This window comes from Ovis canadensis, chromosome 22 (genome assembly GCF_042477335.2).
Source record: "Ovis canadensis isolate MfBH-ARS-UI-01 breed Bighorn chromosome 22, ARS-UI_OviCan_v2, whole genome shotgun sequence".
NCBI classification, from domain to species: Eukaryota; Metazoa; Chordata; class Mammalia; order Artiodactyla; family Bovidae; genus Ovis; species Ovis canadensis.
Genome location: NC_091266.1, coordinates 59,850,031 through 59,867,821, shown reverse-complemented (window position 1 = coordinate 59,867,821; position 17,791 = coordinate 59,850,031). Strand labels below are relative to the sequence as shown.

Below are 17,791 nucleotides of genomic sequence, written 5' to 3'. Positions count from 1 at the left end.
GCCCCAGTGAGTAGAGAATTGGCTCTAAGTCTCAGGAGTTGCCTGTTTTAAATGGAATTAGAACTGGAGTTACCAAAACTTGGTGTCTCTGGAGCCTTCCTCTCCCATCCCCGAGAGAAGTAGGTTTCCCAGGGATAAAGCGACTTGCCTGAGGTCACAGTGTAGGATGAGACGGCAGAGTGTCCGCAGCTGAGGTTTCCCAGCCTCAGCCCAGATTTGGTTGTGAAGTGTATCCCCCCAACCCTGGTCCTCTCCCAGGCTGCCCACCACATGGTGGGTAATCTGTCTCCAAGGCTCCCTGAGTTGTGCGGGCACGGGTCTGGCCCCTGCTCACCTCCTTCCTCCACGGGCAGCGCCCCTTCCCCAGGAGGAAGGCAGCGGGTGCAGAGCTGGGCTGGCTGGTCTCCCCAGCCTCTGCCTTGATGCTTGGTTGGAGAGGGTTGTGGTGAAGTAGTGTACCTATGTTTCATCAAGTTTGGCTGAGATACAAAGAGATCGGCAGTGGAAAGTCCCCTTTCCCTGGTGTTAGAACAGACTCTGAGAGCTCTCTGTTCCTCCGCTGTCATCTCTGCTGACTCCCAGATTATCCCCATGCTGGTCCCTAGTTCTGAGGTTGCGCAGTTACGAAGAGTCTGCACCTCCGTTGGACACTTGGTATGTGACGTGCTTAACTGACTTGAAGTCCTTTGGTCTGTTTTCTTTGTGAGCACTTGTAGTTGGCCAGGGGCTGGGAAGACAGGCTTCATTCTGCTTGCCTTCCAGTGAAGATGCTTTTTTTTTACCTTTTGTTGTTCAGTTGCTAAGTCGAGTCTGACTCTCTGCAACCCCATGGACTGCAGCACGCCAGGCTTCCCTGTCCTTCACTATCTTCCAGAGTTTGCTCAAACTCATATCCATTGAGTTGACTGATGCCATCCAACCATCTCATCCTCTGTTGAGGATGAGAACCTTCTCCTCCTGCCTTCAATCTTTCCCAGCCTCAGGGTCTTTTCCAGTTGAGTTGGCTCTTCTCATCAGGTGGCCAAAGTATTGGAGCTTCATCTTCAGTTTTTTAAAAAAACTACCCTTATTATTAAAACACAGTAGTGTCATGGACCATGTGTGTTGTCTTGAGTTCCCCAAACAGTTGATGTTGACAAAGACTTGTATTCCTTAAGTTGGGAAGAGGAGGGCTATAGTGTAAGGCTTTATCTGTATCTCTAAGCATTTCAGAAGAAAGATATATCTGTGCTCTGTGTTTAAATATAGCATGGTGTTTGCTACTGAGTTGGAGAAGAAGCAATTGAATATGTAGGTCATTGACTTAGAAGAATGAGTTTGGAGTTTTCCTTTGTATCTGATTAACACTGTCTTACAATTGGGCCGTTGATGCTGTGCCATAGTTGGGTTACACAGAGTTCAACGAGATACCTGGGAGGGAAACTGCAGGAATCATAAGAAATACCTTTGCCCCTTAAGGCATTCAGGGGTGTGACTTGGTGTTGGTCCCAGGGGCCAGCTGCTTTGCAGCCAGTGTGGAAGCATTAAGCCTCTGGAGTTGTATGGGGAGGAAGCATTCTCAGAGCTGCTCTCCGGAGCAGATCCTCAGGAACAAGGGGAGAGGGCCCTACTTAATCAGGGTAAATGCCAGCGGTGTATTTTAATACATGCTTGATCCAGAACGCACTGTTTGGAATTGCATATTTAAAAGGAAACTGCCACCCCCCCCTTTGAAGGTACGTGACATTTAAAAGATCTGTAGCAGGCGATAGGTTTGACAGCTTCGAATTATATTTGAAAGAGTTTTTCTTTTGAGAAAGAAAATGATTACTTCTATTTTAAATGTCATCACAAAGACATAAACATGTTTAATCAAATTATATATTTAATTTATGTAGAATGTAATTTTTATCCCCGCGGAGGAGTCGCTGGTTATTTCTTTATCAGTTTTGAAGCTGGGCAGTGTTTGAAAGCGTTCAGTTTTTTTTTGAGTAAATGGCTATTTAAGGGTTTATGGAACCTGAAAAAATAGTATTATGATGGAAATATGTTTTATCTGTACACTGTACCGAATGGCGCATTTTGGGGAGAGGGGGACTACTTTATGATTTCTGGGAGGCATTGAGGATAAACTCCTGTTGAATGGATTGAAAGAAGTGTGACCCTGAAGACAATAAGGCGAGACAGCAAAGATGCTCCTGTAATTTTCTCCTTCTGGGTTCTTTGAATCAGCAGGGAGGTGCCGGGGAGTATTGGGACTGACTGCCAGCTCTCCTTAAAAGGGAGACAACACACGATCTCGGGGGACAGACTCCGAACGCCACCGAAGACCTTGAGGTTGATACAGTGTGATGAAGTTGGGTCACAAGAGGCTGATGGGGAGTTTGAGGGCAGCCTCAAGGTCCCCAGGCTGCTGGAAAAGCAGGAATGTAAGCTGTGGGTCAGCTCAGATAGGTGGCTCGCTGCTTCTGCCAATCTGCTAGGACTCACTAGCTCCAGAACTTTCTCTGAGTGAGCTGGGTGCTGGAACGTGGCCAGCCCAGCGTACAACCGCTTGTGTCAGCCAGGGACGGTCTTGCCCTGTTCGAGCCTGCCGCCTGGTGTTTTGAGGCAGCCAAGTGGGGTCCAGGAGTCCTGAGGTTCCTTGCCCACTCATTCACATGGAGCAGCCGCGGGGGCTGGCTTTTTCCTGTCCTCTCCGGAGCTGTTTTGTGAGATGTGACCTGGGGAGCCCTGGGCAGCTGGCAGCAGCTGGGCAAGAGAAACCAGTCAGTTGTGCCTGTTCCCAGGAAAGATCTTACGTAGCAAGCATCTTTGCCAGCTGCAGCGGAGAAGGTCAGGGTTCAGGAGCCATGTACCGTGGCAGCCAAAGGAAGCTGATCCCAGCTCAGATCGTGAAGCGTGTCAACAGGCTAGGCTCCTTGTAAACAAACCCCGGGCCGCCACAAAAAGGAATTGCCCTGTTTATTGGTCAGCATGCGCCAAAGGAACAGACAAAACAGGACAAAGCTACTTGTTATTTTTGTAATTGAGCTTGTCATTGTGACGTAATCAGAGAATCACATGTAAGTTGTTAAGACCCTTTACCTGGTTCTCCCCCAGTTGGTAACATCTTGCAGAACATAGTGACGGTAAAGTGACCAGGAAACTGATACTGATACAACCCACAGACACGATGTGGATTTCCCCAGTGTCACATGCATTCGTTTGGGTATATTCACTTCTGCAGCCGTGCCCCACCACAGTGAAGACGCACAACAGTGCCCCAGCCCACAAGGGTGCCTCCTGTTCCCCGTTTCCAGCCACACCCACTTTAGGTGGCGCAGACAGGTCATGGCCAGCATACAAGCTTGTCAGCAGGGCTGGCTGACTTCCAAGACCCTGCTTACTCAGAGAAGGTTCTGGAGCTAGAGTGTCCTGCCTGCTCCCCAGGCCCTAAAGCCTGACAGCCTCTAATCTGTTCTCCATCTCTGTAGTTTTGTCCCTTAAGAATGTTATAGAAATGGAATCAGGTGATACATAATGTGTAGCCTTTTGGGGCAGAGTGTTTTCACTCAGCACAGTTTCCTTTGAAATTCATTCAGGTACTTGCATTGCCGGCTCGTTCCTTTTTGTTGCTGAGGAATATTCCGTCCCAAGATTTTTTAACCCAGTCTTAGACTGGAACCCTGGGTAAGAGGAAATCCATCGTGGAAACCTGAGAGTTGCAAAATGAGAGGAGCGAGGCATCTCTGGCCTCTGCTTAGCTTACCCGCATCTTGCAGCGGATGTCCATGGGGGTGATGTTTGAAGAAGCTTGTGTGCTCTGATAGCTTGGCTGGTTTGGGGAACCAGTGGAAGGGCCTGCCTTCAGCCTGTGAGTTTTGTTCATCTGTGCTGTTGTGTTTTTGAACTGTGTACACGGACTGAAACAAAAGTTGGGATAAAAGGTGACTGGATTTTGATATTTTATGATTAGCATTGCTGCTATAAAAATAACCAACGGGAGTTCTGGTCTGGTGCACAAGAGAAGTTAAAAACTCCGTGAACATGATTTCTTTAGAGGAAGCCCTGAGCACCTCCCTTGGCATTGGCATGCCTTCATGAGAGCTGTGAAGTGGCATAGCCCCAGAATCTACTTTCACAGGGAAAGTTTTGAGCTTTTGTTCCCTCAGAAACTGGGTGTATTTGCACTGTGTTAAACATACATGCTTGTGTATTTACACACGTGTCCCGTCAGTGAGGAGAGCATTTATGAAGTTATTACCCCTATGGAAGGTCATCTGTATTTTCAGAGTTAATGAGTGCAACAGAGTGACTCGGTATGTGAGGAAGTTCGTTGATAATCCTGTGTTACTTAGCCTGATACATATGAATCAGGAGGGTTGTATCATCAGGCTGTTTGTAGCGGGAGGTTCCCTTTCCCGATAAGATGCTCTCTGAGGTCTCATCTGGCTCTGGGATTTATTATTTCCTTTTTTGGCTGCACTGCACACCATGTGGGAATGTGGGATCTTAGTTCTCCGACTAGGGATCGAAGCTGCATCCTCTGCAGCCATGCATGGGAAGTGCAGAGTCTTAACTGCTGGAACACCAGGGAAGTCCCTGGGATTCATTCTGAGGACTAGAATTTGTTGCCTGTAGAGGAAACTTATTTTGGCCCCGTGAATTTCCTTTCCGTTCGACCTTGGGAGTCTTCACTCACGTTTGTATTTGCGGAGTTGCACTGCGTCCTGCTCCCTGCGACATGCCTAGCGCTGTAAATGGATTTTAAAAAGTGAGGTCGTCTCTTTGGTTGCAGGTACAGCAGCCGGTCCATTTGATGGCAGTGAAGCGCTTCATTTCACACCAAAATCTCCCCTGAACCTATAGGTTTGGGTTTTAATACAGTTGTTTTGAAATAAAACAGAATTTCCTTTAGGCCTTTCTTCTTCCCAGGACTCTGGATTCATGAATTATCCTTGTCCTGTTAGAAAAGCATTTGTTAAACAGTAGAAGTGTTCACAGATACATGTTAGAGCTGAGTGCTTTATCTGTGGCATCTGTGGCCCCTCATTCTAGGTAAGAACGGTCATGTCCTGGGTTTATTGGTGAAGAAGCGAAACAAGGGATCAGGCAGCTTTTCTGGGGCCGCTCACAGCCTCCTTCAGTGCTCTTCGCTAGTGGCTGGTCTCCAAGTTCTCCAAGATAAAAATTATGTTGTCCCTGCTCACCTTCCCTGGTGGCAGCCATCAGCGTTTCCCTGGTGGCAGCCGTCAGCGTTTCCCTGGTGGCTCAGATGGTAAAGAATCGCTTGCAGTGCAAGAGACGTGGGTTTGACCCCTGGGTCGGGAATATCCCCTGGAGGAGGAAATGGCAACCCACTCCAGTTTTCTTACCTGGGAAATCCCATGGACAGAGGAGCCTGGCGGGGTACAGTCCATGAGGCTGCAAAGAGTCGGTCACGACGGAGGGATTAACGCCCTTCACTGCTCACCGGGAGCTGACCAACTAACCAGTGACCAACCTGTAAAGTGGTCGGTGCCCGTACAGTATAGAGGTGGAGATGGGGAAACAGTTGGTGAGAGCTGGGGTCTGAGGGGTGTTAACCAGCTGAATTCATTTTTACCCAGCTTCCTCCCAACTCGATATTCTGCCTATAGTCCCATGATCAGTAGCAGCTGGTATCTAAATCTAGTCACTATTTTTATGAGTAATTTTTCCAGGGCTTATGAATGCAGCCGCTTGACTCTCAAGTCGTGTGTGTGTGTGTGTGTGTGTGTGTGTGTGTTTGTATTTTTTGCTTTTAGACACGACTAAGCGACTTCACTTTCACTTTTCACTTTCACGCATTGGAGAAGGAAATGGCAACCCACTGCAGTGTTCTTGCCTGGAGAATCCCAGGGATGGGGGAGCCTGGTGGGCTTCCGTTTATGGGGTTGCACAGAGTCGGACACGACTGAAGTGACTTAGCAGCAGCAGCTCATTCTTCTGCAGTCTAGTCTGTAGCCAAGAACTTGGCTGGAGCCTGCCAAGGCCACCTTGTGGCAGTGCCATCCTATCCTGCAGGCCCTGGGGAGAGTGGGTTCTGAGCTCCCCGTGGGAGTCAAGGGATCCCCGCTGCATTGGTGCCCCTTCCTCTGCCCCTCTGGGCTTCTCCCAGGTCGATTGGCTCCTGGAATTCAGATTGATGTGTTGGCGTCCATACGAGGGACACCTTTTTGTTTTGTTTTAAAATTTTTTTAACGTTGTTTTTTTTAACCCCCACTTTCTAAGTCTTTTTGAATTTGTTACAATATTGCTGCTATATTTTATGTTTTGGTTTTTTGGCCCCGAGGCATGTGGGATCCAACCTGCACCCTCTACATTAGAAGGTGAAGTCTTAAGCACTGAGCCACCTAGAAGTCCCATCACCCTGTTTGTAGATTAACTTCATGAGCTTGGAGAGGATGCCTTACTTCCTACTTCCTTTTGGACTCACCTGCACAGTGCAGCAGTTACTTAAGGGCTTAGATCCTAAATAGAGCCAGGAACCGTCGGCAGCAGCTCGGTTTCTGTATTCCCAGCCTCAGCTCCCTCTCCTGAGGCAGAAGCCCACACAGACTCACTGTGCGTTTTCCAGATTGTAAGAGACCTGCCTTTACAGAAAATGGAGAAATCGAGGAAAATATGAAGACTGTTTTTATGATCCAAAAGCCTTCTATTTTAAAAATCACCTTAGCACGGAAAAATAATTTCTCTTAACGCTTCGGGTGTATTTTCTGTCTCGTGCATACATGCATACACTAAGAAGTGAAATTCACTGTTTAAAGAATATTTTTTGAATAAGATTTGGAGTCTGTTTGCTTTTCCATTTGACGTACAAGTGTTTCTCCTAAGTTATGAAGTGTTTTTGAATTTTTAAAACTGAGTAACCTGGTGAGATTACATGTATCATAATATATGTAGGTATACCATGATCGCTGTTTGTCATGTCTACAGTGCCGCAGAAATAGTTATCCAACTCTTTTCTGTTTTAGGGATCATCTTAGGTGGTTTGTTTTTTTGGTGTGGTATGTGGAATCTTGGTTTTCAGACCAGAGATTGAACCCACGCCGTTTGCATTGGAAGTGCAGAGTCTTAATCACTGGCTGCCAGGGAGATCCCTGAGATGATCTATTTTTATTTTTATCTAAATCTTGGCTCCTCCTCTAGTTATTGTCTAAGGGTAGAATGAGCTGGGGGGTGAACTCTTAACTTTTCAGAAATGGTGCCCTTTCATACTCCCACTGAAGTGGTGGGACTTGGGGGGTGTTTGTCTCACCAGCTCTTCAAACATTCTATTCTGCCATCCGTGGATTTTGCGTTAAAGATCCTCAGCTTAGTGTGTTTTTTGTCTCTGTGTTGAGCATCAGGAGACATGCTTGCTGTCTGACCCCGTGCGCCTGCTCAGTGGGGTACCCGATGGAAAGGAATTCAGCACACCTCTTCCGCACTCTGCAATCTAACAGGGAGAAAGCTGAGGCCAGGGTGTTCTTTCAAGATGCCCCACTGGTTAGTGGTTGCTACTTGCTATGTTCTCTTTGTCAGCTAGCCCATCTCTCTCCCAGTCCTGGCAGGTTCCGGAACCTCTCCCAGAGGTGGAAATACCTGGGCCTGTAGCTTTCTGGTTCACTTGCTGTCTGGATCCACAAAAGGCCACTTACAGTATCTCTGATTTGCCTTATGGACTTACACCCCTGTTGCCTGATGCATTGAGCCAGGCTGATTGTAAGGGGGTCCTTCCCCAGAAAGGACTCTCTACCCCTGGGCATTTCAAAGTTAACAAGGCGGCTTCACGGCTTGTCTGACATTGGGACAGATGCTCGGGGTCACAGCCAGGCTTCTGGGAGCTGGGGGTCAGACTGCTCAGACCAGCACTTCCACGGCCAACTGGGCAGTTTAGGGTGTGGGAACGCTGCTTGAATTCACAGGATGACGTCGTTGTGTGTGTGGGTTGCTGCTCACGGCTCCACTTTTTTTTCTCTTTCTTTCAAAACTTGGCTCACATCCGGCCTGAGCACCCCGTCGATTTGCTTTCCATGTTCATTTTTCCAGCTGTATCCAACCTTACCCCCCCCACCCCCACCCCCCGCCCCATCCCGATGCTCTTGTTTATTTCTCCATCTCTGGAGCCACTGAGAGAGAGGCTTTCTCCAGAGGATTGAAGGCCAGCTAATGCTATGAGGCTAGGCTCCTCCCAGTCACCTAGCCCGGCTCAAATCTGCTGGCTCTGAAGGGTGGGTGCGAAAGCAAAAAGCTCAAAGACAGCCGAGGAATGGACACATTAATTGACTACATCTGAGACAACACTGAGAAAATATCCTATTTTGTTTTCCTTAAGAAAGTGGCTGGGTTCCAAGACTTCCCTTACAGTTTTCCACTGGCTGTCCTTATATTTGAAGACAGAGTTCTGAAATCTTGGCTGTTGGGCCTCTTCATGTTCTTAAAGCTTAAACCCAGCTGAAGATATTTAATATTACAAAATTTCCATAAGCATTCCCTCTGCAAAGACTGGATGTGAAGTTTGTGCCTGGAGGGCAGGTTTCTTCTTGAAGCTGAAACTCTTGGACGTGGGGGTAACCATGAAGTGTTGATTTGACCTTAGGTGTCTTGATAGTAGCGCAGTTGTATCAGGACATGGAATATTAACTTTCAGGGTCCCCACCCTGCCTCAATAAAGGGTAATTGTTCCCAAGCTCATTAATATGGTTTATTCATTATTAGGCAATCGCATATGGAATTGAATCCTGGGAAGGAATGGCATGGCTGTAGAAGGGGAAGGCATCTCAGGTCATACCGTGTTAACTCTGTCTTGTCCAGCCTTTCCGTCTTTGGAGGACGTTGTCCTTCCCTGGTGACAACCAGTCCAGAATTCCACACTGTTTTATGCTTGGTGGGCCAGGTCTTTCTGGGGGCTGTGTTAATATTGAGAGGCTGGGCCCCACCCCAGGTGACTTGGGTCAGCCTGAGGTCCTGGTTGGGGTCAGATCACACTTGTGTGGCCCTGAGTTCTGAGCCCAGGGGCAGAGGTTGGGTGGGGGGCGGGGTCTACATCCCAGCAGCCCCTGGCCCCTCCCACTCAACCCACCTCACCCCCTGCTGCTCAGATGCCCATCTATGCTCCCAGCAGCCCCTGACGTACGCAGCTCTGGTCCCCTGACGTACGCAGCTCTGGTCCCCTGACGTACGCAGCTCTGGTCCCCTGACGTACGCAGCTCTGGTCCCCTGGCCCAGCCGAAGTCCGAAACCGTTTGTTTCTGTGCTGGATGATTGTGGGTCCCTGGATGTGGGGGAGAGCTGCTGAGGGTGGTCAGGTGTGAATCAGGAGCTGGAGGGCCCGGGCTGTTCAGGGGTTACATGAGCTGTGCTCCAGGAGCCCGTGGCCTCAGATTGACACCTCTGTCTGGCTGTCCTTCTGTCTGGGTGTGCCTCTCTGGCCAGAGGGCTTCTTTTTGCTGATAGGGGTGGGTCGGTTCTGCAGGGCAGGCATTTGGTTTCTCTTGGGGGCTTCTGGGTTCCATGTCTGCTTGAGGCTTTTCCCCACCCTCCACCCTTGAACTTGAGATAGTCCGAGGCCCTTCGGTGGATACACGGGGAAAGCCCCTGGCACCCACTTCCCATGCCCTCACATCCTTACTGTGACCCCATCCTGGAGGGTCGCTCCCCTTTTGCACGGATTGACACAGTGCTGTGTGGCTGGTGTGTGGAGCGGGAACAGTGAACAGGTTGACTCAGGGCTGGCCTGGGGTGACCTCCAGATCACCACGGCTCCCCAGGACTGGCTTTTGTCTAGAGCTGGGGCTCAGGTTCCGTGTCTGTGGGTCCCTCTTGCAGCAACCCATGGGCAAGTGGTTCCTTCTGCCTGGGGCGCAGATGAGCAGCTGGATGCCCCGGGGTGGGGCCCTGCAGCTGTGGGCAGCTGGCCAGCATTTCCGAGAGTGACCGTGCATTGCTTCAGTCATACTTACTTTAAAAAACTTTTGCTTTTGTTTTGGTATAGCCAGTTAACAATGCCGTGATAGTTTGAGGTGGACAGCAAAGGGACTCAGCTGTACCTACACATGTATCCATTCTCCCCTGAATGCCCCTCCCATCCTGGCTGCCGCATAACGTTGAGCAGCGTGCTCAATGTTACAGGAGGTCTTTGTTGGTTGTCCGTTTTAAATGCGGCGGTGTGTACCTGTCCATCCCGAACTTCCCCAACTCCCCCTTCCCCTCGTCCTTCTCTCCTGACCACCCTGGACTCGTCCTCTTGAGTCTGTGAGTCTGTTTCTGTTCTGTAGATAAGTTCTTGAGTGTCATTTCTTTTTAGATTCTGCATCTAAGGGATGTCATACGCTGTTTCTCCGTCTCTGACTTCACTCGGTATGTTCAGTCGTAAATTTGATAACAACAGGTGCCCCCTTGAGAGGGCCCGCCAGCAGCATCTGAGCCGAGAACACTGACGAGCGCGAAGCCTGGGGTTCTGGACCGTTCTCCACCCGGTCCCGTGTTCCTTTCCTGAGCACAGCCTGGCCTCTGGACTCTCACCATGGGGAGGGCGGGTCCACCCTGCCGACAGGGAGCATGTGGGTCCCTTCGTGACCTGGCGAGAGGTACTGGACTCTTCTGCCAAACGGGAACCATTTATCTCATAAGGCGAGCAGAGACTGGTTTGGTCCCTAGCTGAGGCTGGTGATGATACACTCATGTCGGAGTCACAGGCCAGTATCTGATGACCACTAGCATTTACTGAGCACTTGCTGGACCCTGGCCTTGTGCCGAGCCCCCAGGCATGATCTCTTCGAAAGGACCTGATCAGCCATGAAGCAGACGGGACAGCTCAGATGGGACAGAGTTCCAGGCATTGGTCACCTCGACCTGAGGAGCCTGGGATTCTCCGTGGTGTCCTGTTAACTCCACACTCTCCCCTCCATTCCTCCCCACTCGCCCCTCTACTTACTTACTGCAGTAAATTTGTGATTGCCTGAGGAAAGAGTTTGTGGACTACTTGCTGGCTCTCTGTTGAAGTGCTAAATTTTTAAAATTCATTTTTGGCGGTGCTGGGTCTTTGTGGCCGCTCACAGCCTTTCTCCAGTTGGCAGCAAGCAGGGGCTACTCTCTGGCCGCGGTGCAGGGGCTTTCATTGCACCCACTGGTTGCAGCGCTGGGGCCCTACTTGCTCCGCGGCATGTGGACCAGGGATCGAACCTCTGTCCCTCGCATTGGTAGGCGGATTCTTAACCACTGGACCAGCAGGAAAGTCCGGAAGTACTAAATGTGAAGGGGCCCCCCTGGATCCAAGATAAGTACAGCGTGAAGGAGGGCGGGTTCCAGTTAAGACCCGTGTTCTCTCTGCACCAGGTTTTCTTGCTTCTGTCCACAGTTACCCCTTGAGGACCTCCTCTTCTGCTCACAGATGTCCAGGCCAGGCCTCGCTTTTGCTCACTGGCCACCTTGTTCCTCCCAGCCAGAGGGAGAGGAACAGAGGCGCTTTCCTTGGAAGCCTACCCCCACCGCCCATGGCAGGACAGAGGACAGGCATTTCAAAGCCTCCGTGACCCAAATGTGAGTCCGACAGAGCAGAGAATCCAGGGGTTCAGGCAGGCCCCGGGTAGTAGCAGAGCTGACTCATCACAGCTTTAGAGGCATTAGAAATAGTTCATCCATAGTAAGTGCCGATAAGTGGGCACTTTGTGATACCTGCCACAGGTAGGGTTGGGGGGGGAGTCCCAGGGAGCCCACGCTGGGCTACCCGCGTGCCTGTCTTCTCTGTAGAGTTTGGATGGGGCAGGACCTTCATGCAGGGCACAGAGCGGAGCACAGTGGCAGCGCCTTGAGAGAGCAAAGTTCAAGTGGGAACAGGGCTGGTCCTCCCAGAATGAGCCAGGGTAGAGCCTCTCAGGACCCCTTGCAGACCTTTTAGAGTGCATCTCATTCAGTTTTAACTGTGGACCTAAAAGGTAATTTTCATACGCTCAACTCAGGATAAGAAGAAACTAAAAGTCCAGGTGGTGGGAGTTTCCTGCATGAAAACCCTAGCCTTGGCTCAGACCCCTGCAGGCCCTGGGTGCTGCCCCTTCACGCGCATGGCGGGGTGTGTGTGTGTGTGCGTGCCTGCACGCGCTCACACCTTCCTCATTATCAACTGTGGCGGAACACACTTGCCAAGTGATGTTTAATAGATTCACCCAGGTTACTGTACAAAAATAGATGCCCTTTCCCTTGGCCAGATGAAGCTGAGTCAACTTGGAGCTTCCTGGCATTTACTGGCTGAGGCCGAGTTTTGTACTTGGTGGAACAGCCCGCTTAGGTTCCTGGGGCTGCTGGTGGAGGAGCGGTGGTGATTTTAATCAGTGCAGTCATTTCTGTGTCTTGTTGTATACTCCTGGAAGTTCTTAGAGGAATCCTGCCAGGAAAATTTCCCCTGGCGAATCCACGGGGCACGGCTCCCCGTTGAACTGTCATCAAGTATCTGCGGAAACAAAGTGTTTTTGAATTTTTAGCCTTTCTGTGGCTCCAGCCTTTTTAAGTACTTCTTTTCCACCTTTAAGTAACAATGGACACTCGCTTTAAAGATTCTGACAGTCTTCCAAGCTTTTTAATGTTCTTAATCTGCTAAAGGAGCTGTCACTGTTCACTTGGGCAGACTGCAGGCTCTTCCAAATTTTTGGCTTGAAATTCCGTGGAAGGTCACCTCCTCTGTGAGGCCTTCTACACAGGTGGGGTTGTCTGTTCCCTATTTAATTAATTTTACTGTGAAGCATCTCAAGGAGAGAGTCCGTACCCACCACTAAGACTGGGTAGATTTAACATGTCGCCTTTGTCGTCAGGCCTCTGTTGAAAAGAATGTTACTGACACACACACTTGTCTGTTGTTGTTTAGTGGCTCAGGCATGTCCGACTCCTCTGCAGCTCCATGAACTGTAGCCTGTCAGGCTCCTCTGTCCATGGTTTTCCCAGGCAAGAATACTGGAGTGGGCTCCCATTTCCTTCTCCAGGAAGTCTTCCTGACCCAGGGATTGGAATATCCACACCTCCTGCATTGGCAGGCAGATTCTTTACCGCTGAGCCACCTGGGAAGCCTTTTAAACAGATATATATATATATTTAATATGATATGTATTGTATATTATAAGTAATTTTTGTTGTTGTTTTAGTTAAATGTTTGATTTCCCACTGTGTTCCATGTTTGATTTCCCACTGTGTTCCAGACCTGGAGGACTTTGGAGATGAATGATGTGTAATCAAGGCATTAAAATACTTTAGAGATTTGATGATGTGCAGAGTATGTCGCAGCCTGGCAGTCTGATGAGATGGTGTTACAGAAGATGTCCAGGCGATGGGATTTGAAGGGTGGATGAGAGTTGGTTAGGCAGGTTCTCGCTGCTTGCAGAGGATGTTTCCTTGGCTGTAATAGATACTTAGTCAAGGAAAGTGTCATTTGAGGCTTGCGACCATTGAGAGCCCGTGACTTATCCGTCCCTTCCTAGCACGTCAGAGATTGGATGTTTCTGCTCTCCCCACCCACTCCCTTGAATTGGAAAGTTTGGGGTGTAAGGCAGTGTGGGGCACGGTGGGCGTGAATTACTTCTTGCCTTTGGGTATATGCTCGCCCTGACCATAGAGACCGCCATGTTCCTGTTCTTGACTCGGTGCTAATGGACAAGCAGAAGCTGGCTGGTGTCAGGGTTTGGACCCTTTCTTCCATTAGAAAGAGCACAGGAATATGGCATTTTTTCTTTCTTTTTCTTTTAATTAAAAAATTATTTATTTATTTGGCTGTGTTGGGCCTCAGCTGCACCATGTAGAATTGTTAGTTGTAGCACATGGGAACTAGTTCCCTGATCAGGGATTGAACCTGGGCCCCTCCCTGTATTGGGAACGTGGAGTCTTAGCCATTTGACCACCAGGGAAGTCTCAGGAGTATGGTTTCTTTTCAGTGGTTTGGAAAGTAGAGTGCAGATGGGAAACAGGTTACAGTAATTTCATACATTTTTAAAAAACATCAATCAACCGTGTGAATCCTGCTTGATTGTAAGGTGAGCCTGGAAATGGTCAGGGTCGGCTGCAGCAGTTCTTTCTCACGGGACTTGAGAAGGACTGCCCGAAAACATGAACACCCCTGGTGCCTGGCACCTCTGATGTTGCAATTTCTGTCCTTCATGGGAACGGCACAGAGAAGACACGCCTGCGCCCAGGTGTTTGCCTTTTCTATCGGTCCTGGGAGTTGTAACTTCTGCGTCCACCCCCCTTACTGCTCTGAGTGTACAGGAAGTGGTTCAGGTAATGTGGAAGGTCCCATATATTTCCTCTTCGTTCCACGTGTAGTAAAATAGATGTGAGTGCTGTTTAATGCATCACCTCGTTTCATATTGCATTTGCCAAGAAAGTGCAGTTTTATTGAACATTAGGATTGAATTCTTAACTGAGTAATCAATTTCGGTAGTAAGTTAAAATGCCTTCTATTAATGACAACTGCAACCGTTAATCAGTTACAGTGGATTAACAGTTGTCAGCACTTATGCTAATAGCACTTATAAACCATGGGATTCTGGTTTGCACTTTATAATTCCATATTTCTCAAACTGCTGGTAAGATGGTTTGCTTGAAGGTATTGATTGTTTTGTCCCTTTGCTTACTACTTGGAGATGTAAAGAAGTTAAATGACATTTTCACGGCGATGACACAATATCACCTTCTGGTTTTGCACACTTGGCTTCACGTCAAAATAGATGGAAAGAGATCATTTGTTCTGGTGCTCTACTGTTTAATTTGATCTGGTGTGTGACTAAAGCAAGACAAATGGTATTTTTAATGAAACCATTTAATAACCTCTGGTAGCTTAGAATCGAAGGCATTGGAAAAATGCAATTAAAGGATGGCTAGATGTAAACAACAAAGAAAGAAATCACTGCCTCAGCTCCACTGACCCATTTCATTTTTGCTTTCAAGGTTTCATCGCCTTAAATGGTTTTGAACCAATGAAGCTGGATTCTCTTAAAAAAGACGGACAGCTCATCGTGTGAACTAGAGTTTGTGGACAAATTTATGTTGGTGAGTTACTATAAAATGGCTCCAGGTAAAAGTTCAGGTTTTTCAAAAATCCCCTTTGGAATGTGTTTTCAATTTGTTGATGACTATGGATCTCCGACAGCCTCTGGATATTTCATTGGGACGTTTAATAGCGGGATCATATTGATTGTCTTTCAATTAATTGCATCTGGTATTTTCATTTATCAAAAGCAAAATACATGTAATTAACTCTGAAGCAATACAGTTCAGTGTAAAGTGATGTTGCTGCGGTCGCTGCTGCTATAGAGATAAGTCAACGGAAATTACACTAGGAAACTCGAGTCAGGATGGAGCCGTGTTAGGGCTTCTCGACATATTAATTGCAAAGAATAAAAATGAATTAGGGAAATAGTCCCATGCCATGCTGAGTGGCTTGAGCAAAATGGTAGATGGACGTCTTTAGGAAGAAAGCAGCTTGCTGATGCTGGTGCATCTTTAATGAGCTAAGAGTCTGAGAATTAGAGACCTCCAGGATGTCCTTTTTTAATTTTTTGCCACAGCCTCACAGGGCTACGGGATCTTAGTTACCTGAAAGAGAAAGTGTTAGTCACTCAGTCATGTTTGACTCTTTGAGCCCCCATGGACTGTAGCCCGCCAGGCTCTTCTGTCCATGGAATTCTCCAGGCAAGAGTACGGCAGTGGGTAGCCATTCCCTTCTGCAAGGCATCTTCCAGACTCAGGGATTGAGCCTGTGTCTCCTACGTTACAAGCGGATGCTTTACCATTACCTGCCCGGGGATTAAGCCCGTGTCCCCGCAGGGGAATTAACCATTGGACCACCAGGGGAGTCCCTCAAGGATGTCCTGAACATAGAATTATTTCTCTCTGGTGGAATGGATTAGGGATGTGGGTGTGTTTTGAGGAGACCCTTCAGTTGCCGGCCCTCATGTGGAGTGTGGTTGAGAAAATACGGATGGATAGACTTCAGTCCCCTTCCTACCACCAGAGCAAGGACTTGGAGTGGGCAGGGTGAGGGGGCTCCTGAGTTAATTTCAATGTGCCTTTAGCCATTTCCCACAAAACCTTTACAGAGTCTCAAAGTGCCAACTTCTCAGAAATGATTGATTTTCATCCTGCTAGGGGAAAAAAGAAATTTGCTCCTTGAGCTGACAGTGTCATTTTAAAGCCAGGGAAAAAAAAAGGTGAGCAAAGCTTCTTGGTGTTCTTTCTGTCTAGGCCCTGGGTTTACTCCCTGCAGTATTGAGTAGGACAGACCATCTCTTAGCTGTGGGTCAGAGGCTCACAAAGCATTTGTGCAGCAGCGTCCGTGCCTGGGACTCCTAAGCAGGTCCCTGTACGTGGTCCTAGAGTAAGTGTTAGTAATAACACACAAATACATGCTGCCTTTAACATGTTAGCCTTAGGCGGCCTGGCTTTGGTGGGTGGTCCTGCCTGGGCGTGAGAAACTGACCCTCAGTCTCAAGCCAGCCAAGGGGGCGTGGCCAGGAGGGGTCTCCCTGTACAGTCTCCGCCCATCCCACAAGAGAGGAGAGTCTCTTGTGGGCCCTGGGGCTGCTCCCCCGGACCTCGGCCTGCAGAACCTGCTCCGCGGCAGGTCCCTCCTAAAGGCCTTTATTTGTGAAATGGATAGTTCTACTGCAGTGGTCCCCGTGAGCCCCCGCCTTGTCTTGGGTTGGCCAGAACGTTTGTTTAGATTTTTTTTCCGTAACATCTTATGGAAAAGTCCAAACGCACTTTTTGATCAACCCAACAGACGTCCAGAAACCTTTGCCAAGAGTTGTCTGAGAAGGCTGCTAGGCCGAAGGTTGCAGCAGAGTGTGCAGGTCACAGAGGGTGACTTAACAGAGAGGGCTCCGTAATCTTTGAGCAAGTCTCTGTTTTGAGGGGATGAGAAGCTAGAAGTAATCGGTGAACCTCCCTTGAGACAGTGGGACATGGGTGTGTCTATTTTAGTCATGGAGGCCTCTCAACCATACACGCTCAATTTGGCCTTTGAAAGCCAATATTTCTATTCTTTTCTGTCTGCCACTCATCTTGTAAAAGAAGCCTTTGTTTTAAAGACCTCATGTGCTGTAATCTGCCCCGGGTTCTTGGGCAGGGACGTCATCGCACACATTCTTTGTGGACCTGGGAGAGTTCCAAGACAGGGCCCTGGGGCTGAAGATGTGTTCAATGGCTCACAGTGATGGAGATCCTTTAGGCTCCCAAGCACATCCAGTTCCATGTCCAAGCACTGGCAGTGCCTGACCCAAACATCGAAAAAATCGTTAAGTAACAGCATTTTCATTTGATTCAGCCTAATAATTGTACCACTGCAGGATCCTGTTGATCTGTGATCTCTATCTCAGAGAGAGGAACATTCAGTTCAGTTCAGTTGCTCAGTCGTGTCAGACTCTTTGCGACTCCATGAACCATAGCACGCCAGGCCTCCCTGTCCACCAACTCCCAGAGTTCACCCAAACTCATGTCCATCGAGTCAGTGATGCCATCCAGCCATCTCATCCTCTGTCGTCCCCTTCTCGTCTGCCCCCAATCCCTCCCAGCATCAGGGTCTTTTCCAGTGAGTCAACTCTTTGCATGAGGTGGCCAAAGTATTGGAGTTTCAGCTTCAGCATCAGTCCTTCCAAAGAAATCCCAGGACTGGTCTCCTTTAGGATGCACTGGTTGGATCTGCTTGCAGTCCAAGGGACTCTCAAGAGTCTTCTCCAACACCACAGTTCAAAAGCATCAATTCTTCAGCGCTCAGCTTTCTTCACAGTCCAACTCTCACATCCATACATGACCACTGGAAAAACCATAGCCTTGACTAGACGGACCT

At 48.7% G+C, this 17,791-nt stretch overlaps 1 protein-coding gene across 14 annotated transcripts in view; it reads left to right on the top strand.

Moving 5' to 3' along the window:
* Positions 1-17,791, top strand: part of CTBP2 (C-terminal binding protein 2) — a 167,807-nt gene that overhangs the window by 36,997 nt on the left and 113,019 nt on the right. For 12 of the 14 annotated variants that reach the window (XM_069566830.1, XM_069566820.1, XM_069566819.1 and 9 more), the window contains one exon: positions 14,893-14,994. The gene's annotated coding sequence lies outside the window, so the exon portion shown is untranslated. Of the gene's footprint in view, positions 1-1,511; positions 1,716-14,117; positions 14,224-14,892; positions 14,995-17,791 lie in introns of those variants that run through there. The other 2 variants (XM_069566825.1, XM_069566824.1) reach the window with 2 other exon arrangements.